The 18925-nt window shown below is 47.3% G+C and overlaps 1 protein-coding gene across 2 annotated transcripts in view; it reads right to left on the bottom strand.

Annotated features, from left to right (window-relative positions):
- The window catches only part of LOC115462826 (myogenesis-regulating glycosidase-like), a 32982-nt gene extending 29432 nt beyond the window's left edge, over positions 1-3550 (bottom strand). For both annotated transcript variants that reach the window (XR_003940963.1, XM_030192854.1), the window contains exon 1: positions 3473-3550. The gene's annotated coding sequence lies outside the window, so the exon portion shown is untranslated. The remainder of the gene's footprint in view (positions 1-3472) is intronic.
- Positions 3551-18925: the final 15375 nt, after the last annotated feature.

Below are 18925 nucleotides of genomic sequence, written 5' to 3'. Positions count from 1 at the left end.
TATTTTTTCTGTACTTCCAGGAATTATTCAGGTAGTGATAAAATGTTTAGATCGTTTTATAATTGATCTATAAAAGATTCAATTATAAAAAAAAAATCATGTTAATTCCAGTGGTGTAGCTACGGACGGGCCTGGGCGGGCACAGGCCCACCCAGCGGCAGCGCCACACTTCTCTCTTCCCCCCTCTCCTCTGTGGCAACCTGGCATCTGCGCTCCTGTCTCTCAACCCCACCCCTCCCCAGTGTCAACACAGGCATCCTCGGCACCTGCAGCGATTCATTCTGGTTGTTTGCGCCAGCCCCGCAGGTTTCCATTTGCCGCATTCTGCCAGACAGGAAATAGGAAATGATGTCAGCGAGGGCAGGACGTGGGAGATGGAAGCTTGTGGGTCCAGCGCAAGCAGTGAGAATGAATCACTGCAGGTGCCGAGGACGCCTGTAAGGTACACCAGGGAGGGCCGGGGTTCAGAGACAGGAGCGCAGATGTCAGAATGCCGCGGAGGAGAGGGAGAAGTGGGGTAGGTATAAAAAAAGATCTATGTTCTTAAAAAATATCTCTGGGAAGATATTTGTGGTGTGGTATGGTGTGGAGGGTGGCAGCACAAGCAAATGGTAAAGGGCCCATCCAAAATACTGAGTCTGGCTACGCCTCTGGTTAATTCTACTGTACATATTATATGAAAAAAAAAAAAAAACGAGTGAAGCTGAAAATAGAGTGATTTAGTTATCTCAGTTGTGCAAAACGCACGCCATGCTAGCAACTTGACAAAAGGAAACACCCGACACCCACACTCCTACAACAATGGCGTTCTGGTCTAAGGCCCGTGTCAGGGGTTAGAAAGGATAGTCGCAAATGTAAGCAATGCTACTGACAATGTGGCTATTTTACTGCTTTGCTAAAAGTGCCCTCAGTGCGTGGGACACCCATGTGCTAAAAGTAGCACCGCCCTTAACATGGCTTAGTAAAAACCTGAAATGCCCACGCCTAACTTAGGCACAGATTAGGCATACTCTGTAACACTGTGTGTAATTTTAGGAATGCCCATGCCCTGCCCACACCCCTATGGCCACACCCCCCCTTTTGTGATCCGTATATTAGGATTTACACACACCGCTTGACAGAATACACTTAGAAAGCTGCACGCGTAAAATCTAATCAGTGCCAATAATTGCTTTTTAGTGGCTAATTATCGGCACTCATTAGCTAGTTAAGCAATTAAGTTGCACATGCAAATTGGCCTCGTGCGCTGATTTGAATGTGCAACTTTAGTCACCAATTTACAGAATCCAGAGAAAATGTATTTAGCCCAATAAAAAGGGACCCTCTAAAATGCATACGCAGACCAGTATTTCTATATATCTAAATGGACTAACACTGCAACCCCATTACTTTATTCATATTTCTTCAGAAATTAAACTGTTCTACTTGTCCTATATAATAAAAGGCACCTCCAACATTCTGAAGCTGACTGCAAGGCTGAGGCATTCCTGCTCTCTATATCCATCTCCTGAAGTGACATCACGTACTTCCGGGTTCGTCACAAGCAGAAGTGACCAACCACACGAGGTTTCTCGGCTTCAGAATGTTGGAGGTGCATTCTATTAAATAGGATTGGTCAGTTCCTTGAAGCACAGCCAGAGCTCAGCGTCCTGCACAGTAATGCTCAAGACACCAGAGAGAGGGAGGGAGAGAGGGGGGAGGTATCTCTGTCACACACACACTCTCTCTCTCACAATCAATGTCTTTCTCTCACTCTCACACAGTGGCGTTCCTAGGGGGGCTGACACCTGGGGCGGATCGCTGAAGCGCCCCGCCCCCGGTGAAAGAACCCTCCCATGGGTGCACGCCGCTGGGGGGGGGGGGTGCCGCGCGCCTGCCGGCTCTTCGTTTTCATGCTCCCTCTGCCCCGGAACATTCACTATCTATGTGTCACACAGTCACTCACACACTCTCTTGGTCTCATACACTCAGTCTCACAGAGAGTCTGTGTCTCACAGTGGAGTAGCAAGGGGGGGCGGTCCGCCCCGGGTGTCAGCTCAGAGGGGGTGCTCCCGCCCTCCGCTGATACAACTTCCTATTTCCGCAAGGGTGGGACAGAGCGAGAGAAGGTCCGATGAGACGGTCCACATTTCTTTTACGTGCAGGTGCGAGGTGCCTCGCCTCAGATTCCGATATTTTTTTAAAGGTAGGCAGCTGGTTGCACGAAGGAGGGTAGGCACTGGGTCGGGAGTGGGAGTGTCGATGCGCCGAGGGGGGTGGGGTGTCATCGTGCTGCACCCGGGGGGGGGGGGGGTGCTAGCCACTGGTCTCACACACACTCTCTCTCACACACACTGTATCTGTGTGAAACACACACTCTCTCTCACACACGTACGTGCACACACTCACTTGCACCCAGACTCTCTCTCTCTCACACACCCACTCGCACATTCACTCTCTCTCTCTCACACGCAGTCACTCTCACATACACTCTCTCAAACATACACACTCCGAGGAAAACCTTGCTAGCGCCCGTTTCATAAATCAATCAGAGCCCGTCTTCTGCAGAGCATCCCACCTTTTACAAAAAACATAGGGGTTATTATAAATTTGTCAAATTATAACCGCCACAGGCAAGGCACTCAGACACCGAGTCTCAACAGTTTACTATCAAAGCGTGCAACATGAAATTAGCCAGCACGAAATGAACGGATCCCTGACCTCGACGTTGTAAACAACTTTATCAGCGACCCCCCACCCACGATCGCCTTATGCCCGCTAAATACACGAACCCCTCGCCACCACTCTTCCCCCCCCTTTCCAAATCGAGCTGGTTCAATGCATTGATTTTAATGCCCTTTACTCTAAAAATATCAGCTTTTATACGTGCAAATCATGGCAAACAGGGCTTCGCCTATCTTTTACTGGTGCAATTTTGCGAGAGAAATCGACGTTCGTGTACTGCAGAGGGGAACGCAGTATTTTCTCTTATTGCAGCTTCGGAAGGGGGAGACGAGTCTCCTTCTGCATTTTGAGGGGGTAACAAACACAGCTGGGGTTTTCTGTTCGTACAGCGGAGACGTCCGGACAAAGTGCACGAACGTAGTGAACGATTGTGAACACCACCAGGCACTTTCGGACACGAGAGTTTTACTTCTACCCCCCAAAACAATCGGATCCTCTCTTAAAATCTTGTCTGGGCTCCTGTTTTGAGTGTCAAGGTTGCATCGGTAGGGGTTGGGGGGGGGAGATTTGACAGTCGATCGCTATATTATTCTTATTTTCACCCTTCTGCTTTTTACTATGTGTTTTAGCACGACCACCACCAAAGAACTGACACATACGATTAGCACCCTAGGACTGTCACAGCCCCCCCCTCCTCACCTCCACTCGTGCAACACCCAAGGCAGAAGCAGAAAAAAGGGGAGATCAGCCCCCTCCACCCATCCCTCCCAGCTCAAGAAGGCGACAATAACACAAGGCAAGAACTCACCCCGCCAGCCAAAGTAGCAACTTGCAAAATCACTGCAACACTGTAACTAGTACAGGAAACGCGAGCGCCGCCTCCGCCCACCATCTTATTTATTTATTTATTTATTTTATTTTTTTAATTTTAACTCGGGCTTTGATTGGCGGCCTCCCCTATCCTTCAGAGAAATAGGTGGGTCGGGAAGCGGGGCGCACGGGATTCTGGGAGTTGTAGTTCCTACCCCCGCCCCGCCCCCAGGGTCTCAGAGGACACAGCACGTGACTCATTTCAAGCCTGGCACAGTCTCTCCAGCCAGCTGTGTTTACTCTGGGGGAACCCGTGAGCCTCCTTCCCAGCTGTTTGTTTTTCTCGTTATGTCTGGTTAATTGCTGCCTTCATCTAGCACGGAACAGGGATCGCATTAGCCCAGATGTGACACTTGTTTGCAAGGTTCCATCCTTGGCTACTGTTCTGACCACTCAGGATTGAAATTAAATAATCTTAAAAATTAAAAATCCCTGAGGTGATTACGTCTGACTTTTTCTCGCCTTGTTTTTGTATCAGAAAAGACTGTGCATTAGCTGGGTTTAATTATAGGAGGGATATGATCGTGGGGGGGGGGGGGGGGGGGGGGGGGGGGGGGGGGAGCAGGCTCAACGCGGCTTACATAATATAGCAAATTTACAAGATAAAACAAAATGAATAAAACATCTAAACTTAGTATATGAGGAATATATTTCCTCCTATTTGTTTTAAAAGTATTTCCATGTAACTTCATTGCGTGTCCCCTGGTCTTTGTACTTTTTGAAAGAGTGGAAAATTCAGTGGCGTACCAAGGGGGGGGGGGGGGGGGGGGGGGGGGCGGTCCAGCCCGGGTGCACGCCGCTGGGGGGGTGCTGCACGCCGGTCAGTGCTGTTCGTTTCCATGCTCCCTCTGCCCCGGGACCTGTTCCGGGGCAGAGGGAGCATGGAAACGAACAACGCTGACCGGCACGCGGCACCCCCCCAGCAGCGTGCACCCGGGGCGGGGAGTTATTTTTCTGGGGTGGAGGTGTCCTTTCGACAGGGGGGGGCGTGCTGCTGCACCCGGGGGGTGGGGCGCATCGGCGATCCGCCCCTGGTGTTAGCCCCTCTAGGAACGCCACTGGGAAAATTGATTCACTTTTACCTGTTCTATACCACTCAGGATGCATAACTTATAGAATACTATTAGTTATGTGTGTCTGTGACAAAAAAGTGGGTTTTTTGAAGTCTGTAAAACTGCCTTCATTCTTGAAGTGTATTTATTTATTTGTTTGTTGCATTTGTATCCCACATTTTCCCACCTGTTTGCAGGCTCAATGTGGCTTACATTATGCCATAGTGGCCAGGGCCGTGCCTAGGGTCTCTGGCGCCTCCCCCCCCAGACCAGCGCGCGCGCGCCCCCCGGACTTTTAAATTTACCTCCCTCCGACGTCTGCGCAGCGTCAGTGAAAGCGCTGCCTGTCTGACGTCTCTCCACCAGCCCAGCCTTCCCTTCGCTCGTTGGTTCCCTCGATGTCCCGCCTTCTTCTGACATCATTTCCTTGAGGGCGGGACACCGAGGGAACCAACGAGTGAAGGGAAAGCTGGGCTGGTGGAGAGACGTCAGACAGGCAGCGCTTTCACTGACGCTACGCAGACGGAGGAGGCAGAGCGAGGTAAATTTAAAGCACCGGCGAATCAGGGATGGAGAGGAGCGGAGAAGTAAGTTTTTTTTAAATACAACGCGACGGCGCGGCGCCCTTGAAGGCAGGCGCCCCCCTGCAGCGCTTACCGTGTTGGCACGGCCCTGATAGTGGTGATCGCCATATCCGGAATGAGAAATACAATGTGATATTGCTTTAGAGTTCATAAGTGACAGAGTAGAATAAGCATTCAAGTATGAAGAGTTCAATTCCGGAATGAGAAATAAAGTGGAATTGCGTTAAAGTTCCTTGCTGTCAGAGTAAGTGAAGCAGTCAAGTGCAGAGAGTTCGGTTTAGTCCAGTTCCGGTGTAGTTTCGTTGTTTGGTATTTAGGTAGGGTCATTGTGGTATGCCTTTTTGTACAGGTTAGTTTTTAGTGATTTTCGGAAGTTTGTTAGGTCGTGTATTGTTTTTATTGTGTTTGGTAGTGTATTCCTTAGTTGGGTGCTTATGTATGAGAAGCTGGATGCATATGTTGATTTATATTTTAGTTCTTTGCAGCTGGGGTAGTGGAGATTCAAGAATGTGTGTGCTAATCTTTTTGTGTTCCTGGTTGGTAGGTCTATGAGATCTGACATGTAGGCTGGGGCCTCGCCGTGATTAATTTTATGAACCAAGGTGCAAATTTTGAACGCAATACATTCTTTAAGTGGGAGCCAGTGTAGTTTTTACCTTAGGGGTTTGGCACTTTCGTATTTTGTTTTTCCAAATATGAGTCTGGCCGCTGTGTTTTGAGCAGTTTGGAGTTTCTTGATTATTTGTTCTTTGCATCCGGCATAGATTGCATTGCAATAATGGCTTAGTGCCATTGATTGTACCAGGCTGCGGAATATTTCCCTTGGGAAGAAAGGTTTTACTCTTTTGAGTTTCCACATTGAATGGAACATTTTCTTTGTAGTATTTTTTGCTTGGCTTTCTAGTGTGAGATTTCGATCAATAGTGACTCCAAGAATTTTCAGGCTGTCTGAGACAGGAAGGGTGTAGTCTCGGGTGTTTATAGTGGTGGGTTTATATGTGTTATATTGTGATGAGAGGATGAGACATTCTGTTTTTTCTGCGTTGAGTTTTAATTGAAATGCATCCGCCCATGAATTCATGATTTGGAGGCTGTGTTCGATTTCATTTGTGATTTCTGTTAGATCATGTTTAAACGGGATATAGATCGTGACATCGTCCGTGTAGATGTAAGAACTAAGGCCTTGGTTGGATAGCGGTTTGGCTAGAGGAGTCATCATTAGGTTGAAAAGGGTCGGTGAAAGCTGTGAGCCTTGGGGTACTCCACATTCTGGTTTCCATGGTGATGATGTGTTTGAATTTGATATTACGTGGTATGTTCTTGCGGTTAGGAAGCCCTTTATCCAACTAAGTACATGTCCACCAATCCCAAAGTATTCTAGGATGTTTAGTAGTATTTTATGGTTAACCATGTCGAATGCGCTGGACATGTCGAATTGTAGGAGAAGTATACTATTGCCAGTTGCAATTGCTTGTTTGAATTTGGTTAGGAGAGTGATTAGTACTGTTTCGGTGCTATGGTTGGATTGAAATCCTGATTGCGATTCATGTAGTATTGAGAAATTGTTTAAGTAGTTGGTAAGCTGCTTGGTTACCATGCTTTCCATTAGTTTAACTACCAGAGGAATGGATGCTACTGGGCGGTAATTGGTTATGTCGTTTGCTTTTTTCTTTGAGTCTTTAGGTATTGGGGTGAGTAGTATGTTTCCTTTATCCTTAGGGAAGAGCCCATGTTGTAGCATGTAGTTTAGGTATGACGTGAGGTCTGCTATGAAGCGTTGAGGGGTGGATTTTATTAGGTTGTTGGGACATGTGTCCAATTTGCAGTGGGATTCGGTGAACCTTTTGATCGCTTGAGTAATGGTTTCAATGGTAAGTAGAGCGAAGTTAGTCCAGATTCGGTCTGCTGGGTATTCATCGTGGATTGGGTCCAGACAGTCAATGAATTTTTCATTTTCAGTAATATTAAGTGGTAGCGTGCTTCGTAGCTTTATAATTTTTTCATTTAAGTATTTAGCAAGGTTGTCTGCTGATGGGGTGTCTATGCTGGTTGTGGTAACCGGTGTGGTATATACTAGTTTGTTCACGAATTGGAAGAGTTTATGCGTGTCTTTGTAGTCTGGCCCTATTTTGGTTTTGTAGTATGACCTTTTGGTTTGTCTTATTGCATATTTGTATTTTCTTTGCATTTGTTTCCATGCGTTAAGTGTGTATTCATCTTTTATTTTGTTCCATGCTCGTTCGAGCCTCCTAACTTGTGTTTTTAGTTTTTTCAGTTCTTCGTTAAACCATGGTATCGAGTTGTGTCTTTGTGAGGTTCTTGTTTGTAGTGGTGCTATTTTGTCTAGTATGCTTCTGCATCTATTGTTCCAGTCTAGGAGATAGTGTTTCGAGTCCGTTTGTGTTATCCATTCATTTTTGTAGATCTGTTGCCAGAATGCTCCAGGGTCAATTTGGCCTCTAGTGGTGTAAGTTGTGCATTCTTGTTTGTGGTATGAACCTTTTTTTTCGCCATTTAAGGGATAGGTCTAATTTGTGGTGGTCTGATAATGGTGTGTCTGTCCATTTTGTGTCTATTAGTATTATGTTTAGGTCTGAGAATAGTTTGTGTGTGATGAGATTGAGTGTGTGTCCTTTGACAAGGGTTGCTTGCATATTTGGCCAGTTGAGATCCCATAGTTGGAGGAAATCCTTGCATTCAAGTGCATTGGTTGAGTTAGGGTCTTCTAGGTGTAAGTTAATGTCCCCTATTATAAGTAGGTTGGAGTTGGAAACACAGGTATTTGATATGAAATCCATGAAGTGTGGTTGGCATTCATGCCAGTTACCTGGTGGTCTTTAAAACAGGATGACGTTTATGTGGTCAAGCAAGGTTGTATGGTGGATTCTAACTGAGGCAATTTCGAGTTGGGGTGTTATGGACTCGGCTGTTGTTGTTACGGTGAATTGGGATCTATGGATTAATGCTATGCCGCCGCCTCTTTTGCCTTTTCTTGTCCAGTGAGTGATTTTGTATCCTGGGGGGCATAAATCTAAGATTATGGGGTCCTTATGATCATGGATCCAGGTTTCATTGATGAATAGCAGGTCGAGGTTATCTGCCGTGATCCAGTCTGTTATTATTGTTGTTTTGTTGACTACTGATCTGGAGTTTATATATCCCACTTGAATTATTTGGTAGGGGTCGGTTAGGTTTGAGGTTGTGTGGATTTTTGTTAGTTGTCGATTCTTTGTTGTTGTGGGTTTATTGTGGGGTTTCTTTCCCTTTTTATGCGGTTGTCCGCTTGTTGATGTTCTTCCTTTGTTTTGATTGTTATCGGTTTGGTGAGGTGAGGTGTGCCTGCTCAGTCTTTGTGGATTGAGTAGTATGGGGATGATGTTGTTTTCTACAAGTGGGGTAGTTAGTGTTAGGTGAAGCAGTGAAGCAGTGATAGGGAGTAAATTAATAGGAGCAATTTGAAGGTATTCATTTTGGTGACCGATCAGTTTGGGCTCCTATTAGGCTGCGTTCAGTGGCTCTTGGTGGTTCCGTCTGCCTCCCAGGAGCGCCCGTGCATCCTCCCTGTATCCGTTTCTCAAGGCTGCGTTCAGTGGCTCTTGTTGGTTCCGTCTGTCTCCCAGGAGTGCCCGTGCATCCTCCCTGTATCCGTTTCTCAATGAGGCCTTGCTGGAACCGATGCCTCGCTCCCGCTGCCCTCCTGAGACGGTGGACGAGTTGGAATTGGCAGTTACAGGTGTACGGTCGGGATCGCACGGTCTTATGGTCCCAGGTGTGGTCTCGGTCGCCTCCCATTGCACTGGGTGGGAGGGGGGGGGGGAGTCAGGCTGTCCAATCCGCTGCAAAACATTTGGTTAATCTCTGTTTCCACTCCCCCGTGCAATCGTCATTGTCATACAATCAGTTCCTTAGCAAGGAGAATTAATAGATTGGAGTGGGAGTGAGCCTGTCTGGCGATTTATTAGTCAGTTTGTGTTTCCATGCCCCGCGCAGTCGTCATTTCCATTCACTCAGATCGCTCTCGAGGAGGTTCAGTGGACTGGAGTGGAGGTGAGCCTGTCTAGTCTATTAAGATCATGATTCCTGTTTGTTCCAGTTAGTCCCTGGCTGATCTCTATTTCCGCTCCCCCGCACAGCCGTCATTCCCACACACTCGAATCAAAGCAAGCTAACCTGTGGGCTATCTGGTGTACGTTTTCTTCCGTTGCCGTTGTACCTTCTGCAATGGGTCCGAGCTGCCTGGCACCGCACGGATCGGCCCCGCAGTCGCCGTCCTCTCCGGTCTCGTTTCCACTTGTCTGCCTCTCTGGCTTCGGGTCTACAGTGATGCTCCCCGCTCTTCTCCTTGGCCCACCACCTCGGTCGGGTGGCAACTCCGGTTGGTTGGGTGATGCCATGGGGGGGGGCATCGCGACTCCGGGTAAGGTGGAGCTTTGGTCAGCTCTTGGGGTGGCGGCAGCCACTGGATCGGCAGCGGCTGCGACCCCAGGCAAGGTGACCCCAGGCAAGGTGGAGACCTCAGTCGGCTACTGATGGTGACTACTCCTCGGCAGAGCGCCCGCAGAGGTTCTGGCCCACTCGTGCGACCCACTTCACCCTCGGGGTGTGGGTCTGCTATGTGCAGGCCGATCGATCCCCGTCCGTGGCCGTCCTGGAACCTAGGTTACTGGAGCTAACTGCTCGTGGTCTCTAGGTAGCGGCCATCTTAAAGTTCTCTAGTTTGGCCAGCAGGTGGTCCATGTTTATGTTTAAAGCTGTTACTGAGAACTGACCTTTCCTTCTTTAGTTAATACAGAAAAAAAGGAAGTGCCTGCAGTGATGTGGCCAGCTATTTTCAAATGTTGCTGTTCTGGGCTCTGATTGGCCTGGAGTTTGAAGTTAACCAGAAGCTACAGGATTCTGCTCCAGTTTCAGTCAGGGAGAAGAGAGAGAGAAAGAGATATTCTTTGCTGAAGCCCTGTAAAAACAGTTATATTTGCTAACTGGTGAGCAGCTATATATCCTGATCTCCCCAGGTACTATTTAAATAGTAAACAAATGTTTAGATAGTGTTATAATTGATCGATATTTCAGTTACCTGTTATTGTTTTGCTGATTGCACTTTTTTTCTGTTTCACTGTTCAAGTTCTGTGACAATAAGCATTATTTTTAGTTTATTGCCTCTGCTTGTCTGGACATTAAGAATCTTGGTGGTTTGTGTGTTGGGTTTGTGAGTGCCTTTTAGGAACTGTGGGAGCCCTGGGAGTATGGCCCCAGTAGCCTAGAAATCACTGGGGATAATTTGAGAGCAGGACACTTGCCCAGAGGTGGTTAAGACCCAGTCGGTGGGAGGAGGGAGCAAGTGTAGAGCACAAGTGGCAGGTGTAGGTGGACCTGAGCTGTGCTGGGGATAGACCCTCTAAGTGGCCGTAGGGTAGCCCCAGGTGGGTGGCTAGGCATTTCATGACACTTAGGTGCTCGCACTTACACTGGCTTTGTGTCTGGTATACCTGCAAATGCCTAAATATCAGGTGTGTATATTCTGGATTACCCAGAATTCTATAATACAGCCAGTCCCAATCCAGTCCTCAGGGCACACCTAGTCCCATCAAGTTTTCAGGATATCCAGCTCTATCTCTCCACACCAGACATCACCACAGAGACCCAGGCCAAGGTATCGGCCTGCCTATCCGACATTGCTGCCTGGATGTCAAACCGCCACCTGAAGCTGAACATGTCCAAGACTGAGCTCCTCGTCTTTCCACCTAAGCCCACTTCTCCTCTTCCCCCACTCTCTATCTCATTTTGATGGCACCCTCATCCTCCCCGTCTCATCTGCCTGCAACCTCGGGGTCATCTTCGACTCCTCCCTCTCCTTCTCTGCGCATATCCAGCAGACTGCCAAAACCTGTCGCTTCTTCCTTTTCAACATCAACAAAATTCGCCCTTTCCTCTCTGAGCACACCACCTGAACTCTCGTCCACGCTCTCATTACTTCTCGTCTCGACTACTGCAACTTACTCCTCACTGGCCTCCCACTCAGCCATCTATCCCCCCTTCAATCCATTCAGAACTCTGCTGCACTTCTCATATTCCGCCAGAACCGATATACTCATATCACCCCTCTCCTCAAGTCGCTTCACTGGCTTCCAATCAGATACCGCATCCAATTCAAGCTTCTCCTCCTTACTTACAAATGCACTCACTCTGCTGCTCCACCCTACCTCTCTACCCTCATCTCCCCCTATGTTCCTGCCCGTAACCTCCGCTCACATGACAAATTCCTCCTCTCAGTACCCTTCTCCACCATTGCCAATTCCAGGCTCCGCTCATTTTCCCTTGCTTCACCCTATGCCTGGAACAGTCTTCCTGAATCCCTACGCCAAGCCCCCTCCCTACCCATCTTCAAATCCTTGCTTAAAGCTCACCTCTTCAATGCTGCATTTGGAACCTAACCTTTCGAACATATAGGTTGCCCCAATCTGTCTGACCTATATGATTAACTGTACATTTGTCTTTTTAGATTGTAAGCTCTTCGAGCAGGGACCATCCTCCCATGTTAAACTGTACAGCGCTGCGTAACCCTAGTAGCGCTTTAGAAATGTTAAGTAGTAGTAGTAAGTAGTTTCAGGATATCCGCAATGAATATGTATGATGTAAATTCCCATACACTACCTCAATTGCATGCAAATCTAACTCATGAATATTCATTGTAGTTATCCTGAAAACCCAATGGGACTAGGTGTGCCCTGGCTTGGGAATGGCTGTTATAATAGAACTTAGGCACCTTAGTTCCTTTATAGCAGTGGTTTTCAACCTTTCATCCATTGTGACACTCCTGGCAGGTCATATTCACATTCGTGACACACTGAACACTACTGTTCATGGCTGAACAAATTAAAAAAATCCCTTATATATCATTCATTATTGATGAAAATGATGTAATGAAAGGTGGTGGCTGCTGGGTGGGGAAGAGCAGACTTGCAACATTTCCAGTTGGGGCTGGTGGCAGCACTGAGCATTATGGGTAGTGGCGAAGCAGAAAGGACCAGTTACATGGATTTCAAATACCTGATTCACCTGCTCTGCTCTTCCCAGCCCACAGGCACACATGGTTGTTATGGAAAACAAGGGATTGCCGTCTATCACATTTTTGGTGACACACCTCTCAAGCTCTGGGTGACACAGAAGTACGTCCCGACACACTGGTTGAGAACCACTGCTTTATAGAATAGGCTCCCATTGCACGCCCTTGGGGTGCCTAAATAGAGGTGCCCAGTTATAGAATTGCCTCCCAAAAACACAAAGCACAGGCAGACCTCTTCACATGGCACCAGGCTGGATACTTGTCAGTAGAGGGGCAAAGTCAGGGTAGGACAGGTGTTCTCAACTGAGTCCTCGGGGCACACCTAACCAGTCAGGTTTTCAGGATACCCACAATGAATATGTATTTGCAGCAGTGTACCAAGGGTGGGGCGGTGGGGGCGGTCCGCCCTGGGTGCACGCTGCTGGGGGGGGGGGGGGTGCAGAGAGCAACCATGCACCTGTCAGCTCTGCTGGTTCCCTGCTCCCTCTGCCCCGGAACAGGTTACTTCCTGTTCCGGGGCAGAGGGAGCAGGGAGCCAGCGGAGCCAAGAGCCGCGCGGCTGCTCCCAGCAGCTAAAAACGCACCCATGGGGGGGGTTGTGCTGTACCCGGGGGGGGGGGGGTGCATCAGCGATCCACCTCAGGTGGCAGCCGACCTAGGATCGTCACTGTGTATTTGTATACCATGGAGGTAGGGCATGCAAATCTAGCCAGGACCGGCTTTAGGGGGTGGCAAACAGGCAAATGTCCTGGGCCCCCATACTACAGGGGGGGCCCCGAAACCTGCATCAAGCTGAAGAAGACATAGACTGAAGTCCAGCTTTCGGGCCCCCTCCCCAGTTTCTGCCCGGGGCCCCTGAATGTCTAACGCCAGCCCTGGATCTAGCTCACGCATATTCATTGAGGGTATGTTGAAAATCTGACTGGCCAGGTGTGTTCCGAGGATTGGGTCGAGAGACCCCCGTGGGGTAGGAGAAGGGGGTTGCGAGGGCAGGCAATATGATAATACTACAGACACATTTGCAGAGTTTGGCAAAGTTTTGCAATCTAATTCAACAAAAAATGAGGGTGAAGGTAGCAAAGTGGAGGAGTAGCCTAGTGGTTAGGGTGGTGGACTCTGATCCTGGGGAACTGAGGAACTGAGTTCAATTCCCACTTCAGGCACAGGCAGCTCCTTGTGACTCTGGGCAAGTCACTTAACCCTCCATTGCCCTATGTAAGCCGCATTGAGCCTGCCATGAGTGGGAAAGCGCAGGGTACAAATGTAACAAAAATAAAATAGATACTATTGGAGATTCTACATGGAATGTTGCTACTATTGGAGATTCTACATGGAATGTTGCTATTCCACTAGCAACATTCCATGTAGAAGGCTGCACAGGCTTCTGTTTCTGTGAGTCTGACGTCCTGCATGTACATGCAGGACGTCAGACTCACAGAAGCAGAAGCCTGTGCGGCCACATTGGTGATCTGCAAGGGCTGACTTCTACATGGAATGTTGCTAGTGGAATAGCAACATTCCATGTAGAATCTCAAATAATAGCAACAGTGGAGGAGTGGCCTAGTGGTTAGGGTGGTGGACTTTGGTCCTGAGGAACCAAGTTCGATTCCCACTTCAGGCACAGGCAGCTGCTCCTTGTGACTCTGGGCAACTCACTTAACCCTCCATTGCCCCATGTAAGCTGCATTGAGCCTGCCATGAGTGGGAAAGCGCAGGGTACGAATGTAACAAAAATAAAATAGATACTATTGGAGATTCTACATGGAATGTTGCTATTCCACTAGCAACATTCCATGTATTAGGCTGCACAGGCTTCTGTTTCTGTGAGTCTGACGTCCTGCACGTACGTGCAGGACGTCAGACTCACAGAAGCAGAAGCCTGCGCGGCCACATTGGTGATCTGCAAGGGCCGACTTCTACATGGAATGTTGCTAGTGGAATAGCAACATTCCATGTAGAATCTCAAATAGTAGCAACAGTGGAGGAGTGGCCTAGTGGTTAGGGTGGTGGACTCTGGTCCTGGGGAACTGAGTTCCATTCCCACTTCAGGCACAGGCAGCTCCTTGTGACTCCGGGCAAGTCACTTAACCCTCTATTGCCCCATGTAAGCTGCATTGAGCCTGCCATGAGTGGGAAAGCGCAGGGTACAAATGTAACAAAAAAAAAAAAAGTCCTGACAAACAAAGAATGTTCTGCTGACTCCTTTGTGCTTCATGTCCGCATTCCTGAGTCCAGATGGTGTGATTTTATTTTTTTACTCTGTTTAAATAGCTAGGGTCTCTCTATCTGGAAACACAAGTTCCCTGCTATGCTCTATCCTTCCCTATCTCGGGGAAAGATCAGCCGGGCAGGCTCTTAGTGTTCTTTAACCATACTAGGTAAGCAAGGTTTAGATAAGCCAGTTAAGTCAGACAAAGTCATTGAGGTTACACTTTTTTCAGCATTCTGGTTTATATTTAGCGGGTGTTAACTAAGCTGCAGTAGTGTTTTTTTAGTTTGCGGTAAAAAATCAGCTGGTGGTTTGTATCCAGATATTCGTGAATAATTGTTAATTACATCTAGGATGTGAGGTATAGATGGAGGAGTTGTATATATTAATACATCGTCGGCATATGCAGAAAGTTTGGTTGATATATTTCCCAATTCTACACCTTTAATATGTTTTATTTATTTATTTATTTATTTATTGCATTTGTATCCCACATTTTCCCACCTCTTTGCGGGCTCAGTGTGGCTTACAATAAGATATGAATAGTAGAAATACATTTGTAACAACTTGGATATGGAATACATTGTGTAGAGTTGTGTGAGACATTCGATTATCATTAGGAATATAACAATGGGACATCAACATAGAAACATTGGGAGGAGACAGTGGGACAATTGATTACAGGATGAGGGATCTGAAGTGGATGTATGTTGCATTGATGAACAGTGAGTATGGGCTCTATGTGTTTTGGTTCTTTCCGTAAGTTTGTTCAAACAGGTGAGTCTTCAGTAGTTTTCGGAAGGAAGCTTGTTCGTTAATCATTCTTAGGTTACGCGGTAGTGTATTCCAGGCCTGCGTGCTCATGTGGGAAAAGGTTGACGCGTGTAGCGTCTTGTATTTCAGGCCCTTGCAAGTGGGGAAGTGGAGGTTGAGGTATGTTCGGGATGACCTTTTAGCGTTTCTGGGTGGTAGGTCTATTAAATCAGACATGTACGCTGGGGCTTCGCCGTAGATGATCTTATGGACTAGTGTGCAAACTTTGAAAGTAACGCGTTCCTTAAGTGGAAGCCAATGTAATTTCTCTCGTAGTGGTTTCGCCCTTTCGTATCTTGGTTTTCCGAGGATGAGCCTGGCTGCTGTGTTCTGGGCTGTTTGAAGTTTCCTCATTATTTGCTCTTTGCAGCCCGCGTATAGTGAGTTGCAGTAATCCAGGTGGCTGAGGACGAGGGATTGCACTAGGCTGCGGAAGACGAATCTTGGGAAGAATGGTCTTATCCTCTTCAATTTCCACATGCCGTAGAACATCTTCTTGGTTGTGTTGTTTGCTTGGGTTTCGAGTGTTAGGTGGCGGTCGATGGTGACTCCAAGGATTTTTAGTGTTTCTGAGACTGGGAGGTTTAGGGTTGGTGTGTTTATAGCGCTGAATTCATTTGTTCTGACTGTAAGATAGTTAAAAGTAAAGCTTCCAGGGCGATATTAAATAGTAATGGGGAGAGGGGACATCCTTGTCTTGTACCTCTTGTCGGCTGGAAGGGAGGTGAATATTGACCATTAATAAACAATTTGTTAGATGGACAGGTATAGAGTACTTTTATCAAATTAATAGCGTTTTGTGTGAAACCAAACCACTTTAAGGTATGAAACATATATTGCCATTCTACGCGGTCGAAAGCCTTTTCGGCGTCAAGACCTATGGCCACATATGGAGTATTTGATTTTTGTGTTTGTATAAGTATGTTAGTAAATAATCTGGTATTGTCATAAGAATGTCTTCCATGCATAAAGCCAGTCTGATTAATATTTATGATTTTGGGTAAGATAGTTTGTAGTCTTTCTCAGGGGAGTAGCCAGACACCTAAGTTTGGGTGGGCCTGGACCCAAGGTGGATGGGCAGAACTCCACCTTGTCCTACAAGTGATTTGGTTTCTCCCTCTCTCGCCTGCATGCCATATGGTCTTTCAAACATCCCCTCTCCCCCGTATACCTTTTAAATAGCAGATTTTCACCGGCAGCAAACAGTTGTTGGGAGTTTTTGGCTGGTGGGGCTTGGGGTCCCTGCCAGCCACATTATAGGTGTGCTGCCATTTGGTGGGCCTGAACCTAAAGTGGGTGGGCCTGGGCCCACCCCAGCCCACCCTTGGCTACGCCACTGGTCTTTCTGCTATGGTTTTAGCATAAATTTTGGCATCAATATTTATAAGAGATAAAGGGCGATAGTTTTGTATTCTTTGGGGATCCTTGCCAGGTTTTGGGAGAACTGTAGTTGTAGCTTCGGTAAAGGATCCAGAAACTTCCCCTGATGAGATTAAATAATTAAAGAAGGAGCTGTCCATAATTTTTCTATAAGTCTGTGTACATGTTCTAACTTGTTAAACTGTTATTAAGTCAATGGTACTTAATTTCCTTTTTTATTGTTATATCCAAATTAATAAAAATGATTGAACAAAAAAAAAAAATCAGCTGATGGTAAAGAAGACCATATTTTGTTGTACTTAACAAGTGAGTTATGTTTTTCAGCCGCAGCATATTCATATTTAGCTAAAATACACACAGAATTCCATCATGATAAATAAGTTACTTTGTCAAGATCTTTCCAACAAAAGGAAAGTATTCTAAGGGCTTGATGTAACATTAAATCCAGTAATTGTGCTCGATATTTGTCTATTGATGATTGTAACGTTAGTGATCCACATATAACTATATTATATGATAAAACATCTTGAATATTCAAGGTGGAAGATATTGTGTCCCATACAGAATTCCAATATTCTTGAATATATGGGCAAGAATAGATGATATGTTTAAGATTTCCAACATCTTTTTCACAGGTCCAGCATTTATTCGCACTGTTTTTTGGTTTTATTCAGGGGCGTAGCCACGGGTGGGCCTGGGCCCACCCACTTTGGGCTCAGGCCCACCCAGCGACGATGCAGAGCGACGACAAAAGAATTGATCCCCCGCCGGCACGCAGGCCTTCTTTCCCCTCCCTCCCTCCCTCCCCTTCGGGCAGCGCCGCTGTTTATCGCTACAGCTGAGCAAAGCTGCAGCGCACCGGGTTCGTCTCCGTCCTGCCGCTACTTCTGCCCTCTGGCTCCATGATCTTTGTTTGCTTATCTGCAGTGGTTCCGGATCTGTGCGCTCCCAGGGCTGTCTGTGTATGCTGCCTGCGACTGCTTCCTCTGCGCTGGGCCCCGCCTCTTCAGAAGAGTAGGCGGGGCCAGCGCAGAGGAAGCAGTCGCAGGCAGCATACAGACAGGCCTGGGAGCGCGCGGATCCGGAACCGCTGCAGAAGAGCAAACAAAGATCACAACGGAGCCGGAGGGCGGAAGTAGCGGCAGGACGGAGACGGACCCGGTGCGGTGCAGCTTTGCTCAGCTGTAGGGATAGACTGCGGCGCTGCCCGAAGGGGAGGGGAAAGAAGGCCTGCAGCCAGGTGCCAGACTGTCGCTAGGGAAAGGTAGGGAAAAACGTGTGTGTGTGTGGTGGTGGTGTGTGGGTGGGGGGTCGGGGAGAGACAGGAGCACTGTTGGGATGAGGGAGTGAGACAGGGTAGAGCTGGGGAGGGACGGAGAGATGCTGCAAGGGGAAAGAGAATGAGAATTGTTGGATATGGGTGGGATGGGGAGAGGGAGAGAAAGGGCATGAGAGAAAAAAACATTTTGGACATGGAAGTGGAAGGGAGAGGTGAGAGGGGAAATGTTGAACATGGCAGTGAGGGAAAGGAAGGATGGAGAGATGATGATGGTGCTGGTGGGGGGCAGAGAGAGATGTCAAACCAGGGGCTCAAGGCAGGGAGAGGGAGAAAAGTTGGACATGAAGGTGGAGAAGAGGAGAGGAAAGGAGAGATGCACAAGTGAGGGAGGGGAGAAAGAGGGAAGATGGATCCAGGGAGAGAAGATAGACAGTGGATGGTAGGGAAGAGAAAGGGAAAATGCTGGACAATGGGGGAGGGAAGAGAGAAAATTTTGTGCTCACCCACTTTGTGCTCAGGCCCACCCAAAATTGGCTGTCTGGCTACGCCACTGGTTTTATTGTGTTCAATTTGGCGAGTTTAGCAGGAGTCCATAGGGCTCTGTGTGGTAAGTAGAACATAGATTGTGAAATGGACGCTGATTTGGTGGTATGAGTAATTTTAAACCAAAATTTTTCCCAAGTTTTTTCATCTAGTTGGGCATTTAGATCGCATTCCCATGATTGCATGGTATTAGTAGGTTCTTTGAATTTAGCTAACTGTAGTATTTTGTACCATTTAGATGCGACTTTTTTGGAAGTCATAAAAGACTTGCAAAGTTGCCAACAAGAAGGGTAATCAGTAGTTAATTTTTTTTATATCTACAGAGTTAGTTACACAGTGTTTGAGAGTTGAACCCATTTATAGTATTGAGAACTCTACTAAACTCACTACGTAATAACCTTTGTCAGAATTGAAATTATGTATTACTCCTGTGACTTATGATTATGATCTGTTATCAAAATAATCCCG

Source organism: Microcaecilia unicolor, chromosome 2 (genome assembly GCF_901765095.1).
Source record: "Microcaecilia unicolor chromosome 2, aMicUni1.1, whole genome shotgun sequence".
Lineage (NCBI taxonomy): Eukaryota > Metazoa > Chordata > Amphibia > Gymnophiona > Siphonopidae > Microcaecilia > Microcaecilia unicolor.
Note: the sequence above shows the minus strand (reverse complement) of the source record. Positions and strands in the feature narration are given on the sequence as shown.